The sequence below is a fragment of the Delphinapterus leucas genome, chromosome 21 (genome assembly GCF_059928025.1).
Source record: "Delphinapterus leucas isolate spDelLeu-1000000601 "Yukka" chromosome 21, BTC_Dleu_Yukka2, whole genome shotgun sequence".
NCBI lineage: Eukaryota > Metazoa > Chordata > Mammalia > Artiodactyla > Monodontidae > Delphinapterus > Delphinapterus leucas.
Window position 1 is genome coordinate 32,223,626 of NC_143149.1, and position 6,946 is coordinate 32,230,571.

Consider the following 6,946-nt stretch of genomic DNA (forward strand, 5'->3'; position numbering starts at 1 on the left):
AATCGAGATAAAATCAAATCCCATACCCTCGGGATGGGTGACCCACGAACTAGAACCCCAGGAAACTGGTCCACCACCTGAGACAATCTGATCCAGCAGAGGCTCAAAGCCCGCGAGTGCCATCCAGGCACACAGGTGGGATGCATTATGGATGTACTTTGTATACTATGACCCTGTAACTCCAGCCACAACTGACTGAACCAGAAATCATTGCCCAGGGCTCTGTGCCAGCTCTCAGTATTGGTCAATGAGTGCCACACCCAATGACCCCCCAGTCTCTTTGGATCACACATGTATCGAGTAGTACATCAACACAGAATCCAAAATGGAGAGAGAAGGCAGTAACAGAAGTGTGATTGGGAGGAAACCATGGTGGAGAAAAGCGGCCAGAAAGTGGGTAGCTTGGAGTAGCGTAAGGAAAAGCAGCAAGGCTGACTCTCTCACAGAAGCAGAGAGTGCCGTGGGAACCCTGGGGAAACTTCTCACTCCTGGAAGCCTGTCTTTCACAGCTGAAAGGAGTTCAGTCTCATCACCGATCTTCCTCTCCCTATCACAGGTGACCCTAAGCCTGCCTGGTCAGGGACGGAGTGCCACCGCCTGCGCAGAGTGTCTGAGTCACGCTTCTTGTCACCTTTTCATTTCCCCAACCAAGTGTTTAAGACATGAAAGGCCTGATTGGCTGCGTCCCGGGCCGGTGCCTCAGTGCGGCTGGCCCTTGAGGGGTCAGGAGCATATAAATAGTTCTTGCTGGGGAACCTGGTCTCAGACAAGAGGAGAGACATCTCTGCCACCGCTGCTGCCCAGACCCGAGTGGGGTAAGCGCTCCTGCGTCCAGGAATTGGGAGCTCCCTGGGCGCGCAACGCTCTGCCACTTCCTGCCTGCGCTTCTTTGCATCCACTTCCATCCGACACGTGTGGGCCGGCGACCCAGGGGAGGAGAAGTGCAGTGATGGGGCGAGGGGAAGGGGGTAGGCGGACTGCAGTTGAGAATGCCTGGCCCTTCTGCCCTGTCATAAGAAGGCCCTTCCTTCTCTGTTCAAAGGTCCCGGTGCTGCCGCGTCACCCGCGCGCGGCCCCATGCACCTGTGCCTCCGCCGCAGCGCATCCCCGCAGCAGCGCCCCACGGACCGTCCCAGAGGAGCTGCGTCCCCGGTCATCCTTCCGCTCCTGCCTGGCATCGCCTCCTGAAGCCCGGAGACGCAGAAAGCGGGTGGTGTTCGCAGACACCAAGGGGCCCTCGCTGACGTCGGTGCACAGATTTGAAGATGCTGCGGGCGGAGACTCAGAAGAGGACTCCTGCCGCGGGTCCAGCTGCGCGCGCCCTGAACAGCCCAGCTCGCCAGAGCCAAGCCTCTAGGCCCCGGGCTGCTCCGCCACGGGCAGGACTCCGGGATCCCGGGAGACGTCTTCAGACCCCTCGGGCGCCGGGAGCAGTGTGCGGGGCCGGGGGCCTCCTGCGAGGCGCGGTGCGGGCGCGCGGGCTGGGATTCCAGAAGGTGTTGCAGATGCGCATAGCCTTGGATGCCTGGGGTCTGTCCTTGAAGCGCCCCGTGTCACACGCCCAGTGCTGGCGGAACGCACAACACGTCCGCGCGGTGTTGCCGCGGGGTCCCCCGAGGCGGGGGGCACCATCCAGTCTTGCTCCTCTTTAGAGTGTGTTCAGAGCTTTCGAGGGACGATGATCAAGGTCAAAATTATTGCTTGGCGCCTACTTCACAGTCCTGCTCATCGGAATGAAACTGAACTCGGCGAGGGCCCACAGACGGGAGCCCTCGGGGATACTTTTTATGAGCAAAGCGTGAATCTCTTGCCCAGGACGTGCGCCTTTCCTCTCTCGCCTGGAGCCCATCTCAGACCCTTACAGCTCCTGCATCACAGTGGGCAGACAGGAATGACGCAACTCCTAGTCGTCCAATAAGCCTTGAATGCCTTGCATTCTTATCTCACAAGGTCAGGAAGTAGACCAAAGAGATGAGATTTCCTTTAGGAAGATGCCGCCAATGGCGCCTTTCACGCTCTGCAGGAAAGCTTTTGGAGTGTGGAAACAGAAGAAATGTAAACAAAGCTTTTCTATGTAATTTGTTCAAAGGCCTGGCAGAGAGTGTCCGTAAGGATGGTGTGGAGGGTAGGAGGGGTGAGGGAGGGGTTCTTTACATTAAGGCAGGACTATGCAGCGCAGAAACAGGCTCTTTTACTTCCCTCCCTGTTTGGAAAGGCCTCGTTTTCTGGTAACTCGGAATCGTCTTGCTTCTTCAACTTTGGCCAAGAGAAATATTTGTTAAAGCATTTTCGAGTTGTAAACACTTGACCTTTCCCCTCTTCAGCAGATAAGAGGCAGGGACAAGTTTGTCTACCTTAAAGTAGGTAGACTTTAAAAAATTATGGTTTAGTACCGTTTTTTTCAAGCCGCAATTTACTGAGGCCCAGAAGGCTGACCTTTGCTCCCATGGCCACCCACACTTTCCCTGTTGTATTTACTACCCCGTATTGAAACTGCTGACTGAACTGTGTCTCCTGTAAGGTAAAGAATGTTGCCCACCATCCAGCTCTACAAGAATCAGGTCATTAGCCAGTGCAGTCGCTGGCCTACAACACACTCTGAAAGGAATTCAGGGCGAAGACCAGTTTGGGGCACTTTGTGCTCTGCGAAAACAGGCCAAATGAGCCCTGAGATAGTTAGAAATATTGCAGGAGACATTTTTTATGAACCTGGATTCGTGCATCTTCCTCTCCTTAGAAAAGCACTAAAATCGTTAACTGAGATACCTGCTGTTTGTAACTAGCAGTAACCTTCTGCTGAGATGTATGCTTGAGTGCACATACCCTTTTGCCAAAATCACATGTATACTGATCTTATCTCTTCGGAGCAGGTGCCTCAGAGCTATCTGAGAGGCTGTCTCCCTGGCTATAGTCCTTAATAAGTTCCCCAATAAAGCTGAAACAGCTCTCACGTCGTGGGGTTTTATTTCAGTCAACAACTCCCTCAGGTCTGGGGAGGCTGGGACAGACCTGCCATGTACACTGCAGTCCCTGAGCCTGGCCACCACTGAGAAGCCCAGAATGTATGGGTTGGTATAATACATGAGTATTTGTGCCAAGTATGCCAAGTATGCTTCTAGCTTCAGTTTACAATATTCTGAGATCTTTAGGCTTTGGAAGATTTTAATCTCTTTTCAGAGTTTGTTCATTTCCTCAGTTTATTGTTCATGGATGACAAATTTTAAATAACCATGCTTTTTAAAAAATCTTTATCTGCTCTGATCCTTGACTTGTTGGGCTACAATTGTTTGTGCCAGTGGCTGGCTATATAAATGCAGTCATAGTGGTCGAGCAAGCAACCTTCTCTTTATTTTTCTCCCTAAAGGGCCTGCCCTGGCCAATTCACTCTGTAAAACAACCAGGTGGTTAACATCGTAAAGAGAGAGGCGGCCAAACACAGAGGCTTCCAGGGACAGTGTGAACACAGCTGCAACTTCCTCATCTGAAAAGGGATGCTGTTGTGACTGCCTCTGTTTCCTCCCCATCCCTATATCCTGCCTCTAGTCCTGACTCCATTAAGGGATGATCGGGAATAGGGTAGGTGGTCCCCACAGGGTATGTTGTCAGGATTGGGGAACGAACGCTCTCTGAAATTAAAGCTGGTAAGATTGTCCATGAAAAAGTTAATCAACAGTCAACCTGGGGCTTCCCTGGTGGCGCAATTGTTGGGAGTCCGCCTGCCGATGCAGGGGACACGGGTTCATGACCTGTTCCAGGAAGATCCCACATGCCGTGGAGTGGCTGGGCCCGTGAGCCATGGCCGCTGAGCCTGCGCGTCCGGAGCCTGTGCTCCGCAGCGGGAGAGGCCGCAGCGGTGAGAGGCCCACGTACCGCAAAAATAAAAAATAAAAAAGACCCAGTCAATCTAAGAAAGAAATGGAAAATGTTCTTCACGCCAACCTGAGGATTATAACCCAGGAGACAGTCTTTTAGAAGGCTCTGAGGACTCTTTCGAAGAGGTAAAGGGGGAAGCCAGTATATGTGTGATTTTGGCAAATGGTTTATGCAACCATGCAATCATCTTGGTAGGAGGTTACTGCTATTCACGATGAACAGATATCTTAGTTAATGGTTTTAGTGCTTTTCTAAGTATGGGAAGATGCAAGAAACTGGATTCATAAAATTTTCTCCTGAAAATATCTAACCGCCTCAGGGCCAGTTTGGCCAGTTTTCCCAGAGCACAAAGTGCCTCATACTGATCTTCCCCCAGAATTCCTTTCAGGGTGTCCTGTAGGTCAGCGACTGCAGTGGCTAATGACCTGATTCTTGTAGAACTGGATGGTGGGCAGCATTCTTTATCTTACAGTCCCCTCCCTTGTGGTCTTAATTTCACCCAAGGTTTGGGAAGCATTTCATGACCAGTTTGTCTCACGTCGCTAGGAATGCTCATTCCCAGGTCAGGCGAGGATTTTCTTGATAGGCCTCTCAATGTGCTATTACTGCATTTGGTCCTGTTCATAGTAGCTCAGAGCCTCTGGATCGCCAGTCTTACTAGTCTCTTGTGGTCCAGGAAATGGTTTCCTCTTCTTGCTTCTTCCCCTATCTAGAGTTACAATATATTACAGTCATTGATCTTATAGAACTATATAGTTCATCAATCATTTCAAGTCACCTAATAATCATTAACTTTATTTGAGACTCAGTCACACATTTGCAAGAAACAATAATCTTGTAAAATCGGCAGAATACAAGTATCAATAATATAGCTAGTAGCATTAATAAGGTCATAAGTAAGTATTTAAGCTAAGAACTTCCATTAGGTGTGGCCTAGTGTCTCCCCAGGTCATCTGACCGGTCTGTTCTACACCAATCACTGTCTTTAAGGGAAACAATATATTGGCATTGTACATTGAAAGCTCACCAAAGGTGTCGGCACATACAAGGTGAGTGGTGGGTCATTATGACCCCTTACAAGATTGAGGAAGGAATGTTATCTTCTAAGGAGTTACATGGCTGGCGCCAGAAGAAGAAAAATGGATCTATATGGCAAGTATTTCTGCCATTGGAGAGGTCTGGTTAACTTATAAAACAGATGCACAGTGCACACTGGAGGGGAGAGAAGAGGCCTCAAAGGACAGATTTTATGTTTAAATTTTGTGGGGTTTTTTGTTTATATTTATTTTATATGTTATGTTTAACTTTTTGTTTATTTTCTATTTTATGTTCCATTTTTGTTTTATTTTATTTCAATTTTATGTCTTGCCTTACAATGTGAATTTTTATTTCATCAGTGTCAACAGAAAAAGTAAGTAGCCAGCTATAAAGGTGACTTACCCCTAGAAATGTGCTGTAATATATTTGTAATGAAATTAAGCTTTCTAAAATCTCATCGATGAGCCTTTGAAAAAGTACTACTCATGTCAGAACTCACCACTGGGGAGGGGACGTCTGGAAGACCATGTGGGTCTGGTCTCACAATTACGGGGACCTGGAATCTAGGCTTTTGATATTATCTCCGATGACGTTATACATGCCACCACAGCCATAGCTAACAGGATTGAAAAAAGCTGCTACTCATCATGATCTGTGAATTTCGCAAGCCCGTAGTGCACTTTGAATTAATATTTGGTATTTTATAAAGCCTTATCTTGTAAATTGCACAACTGTGCTCATTGCCCCCTTTTCTGTTAGAATTGTTGATTTTGGAAATATGCACGTGTACTATATGTCACAATATTAATCCTGTAATTCTTTTTTCATAGTGATAATCTCAAAAAAAAATGAAAGTGGCTCAGGACCCTCTTGACCTCTGAAGACTCCAGACTAAGATAAACTGGTCTAATGTATAACACCCTTTCTTATCTGGGTAATATTTCCATTCACTGAGCTCTGACCTTTTTGCTGTTATGAACCCCTTTTACTATTTTTCCCCACACACAATGTGTGTTGTCTACCAAATTTCATGCATTCAGTACTAGTTCATTTCATGATTTCATTAACTGCGTAAATAATTTGTCAAGTTTCTGATGGTTACATTGTGTAGTTTTTACTCATTCAACAAACATTGATTGAGCAAGTGCTATGTGCCAGATACTAACTACTAGGGATGGAAAGATGGATTTAAAAAAATCACAGTCCAGTGAGGGAAGCCAGCCATATAAATAGATAATAAAAATGAATAGGGAATTCCCTGGCCGTCCAGTGGTTAGAACTCCGTGATTTCACTGCCAGGGGAAGGAGGGCGTGTGTTCAATCTCTGGTCAGGGAACTAAGAGTGTTAGGGACACGAGGGAGAAATCAGAGACCACTTCCTGTTGGAGTTGCCCGCTGTCATGAGTCCCTACAAGCTGAGCAGATGTTTGCCAGAAAATGCATTTTAGTTAGCTTAAGTGGCCTTATTTACATATGTAATTTCCACTAGACTTTTTGAATTAAAGCAACTGAAGCTCCCCTTTTCTTTTCTTGAGACTCTCTGGAAGGCAGCCCGTTGTCTTAATGGAGGTGATAATGACTGGTGGGTGTGAATTTTAGAAAATGGAGAGCCTTAATGGAGGTGATAATGGCTGATGGGGGTGAATTTTAGAAAATGGGGAGCCTGGCGAAGAGGAGTAGTTTCCCGTATTCATCCAAGAGGATGCTTTGCTCAGCCAAGGATTTTTCAGCTACGTGGCAGGTAGAATGCTGTACAAGTAGAATTTCGGGGGTGTATCAGATTGCCAGAGCCTTTACAGTCACACATTTCCTTTCTTCTTCTTTTAAATGTTATAGTCAACAGCAACCTATTGGTATTGATTTGGTTTCCCAAGTAGATTTCCTACCGCTAAGGGTATGAACTGACCTATGGATTCTATTATCCCAGTTATATTATTCTATTATTCTAGTGAATTAAGCATTTTCAATTAGCCACCTAAATTAATAAATAAGCCTTATCTTATTATCAGTGTCTCCTGTTGGCTTGATTACTACA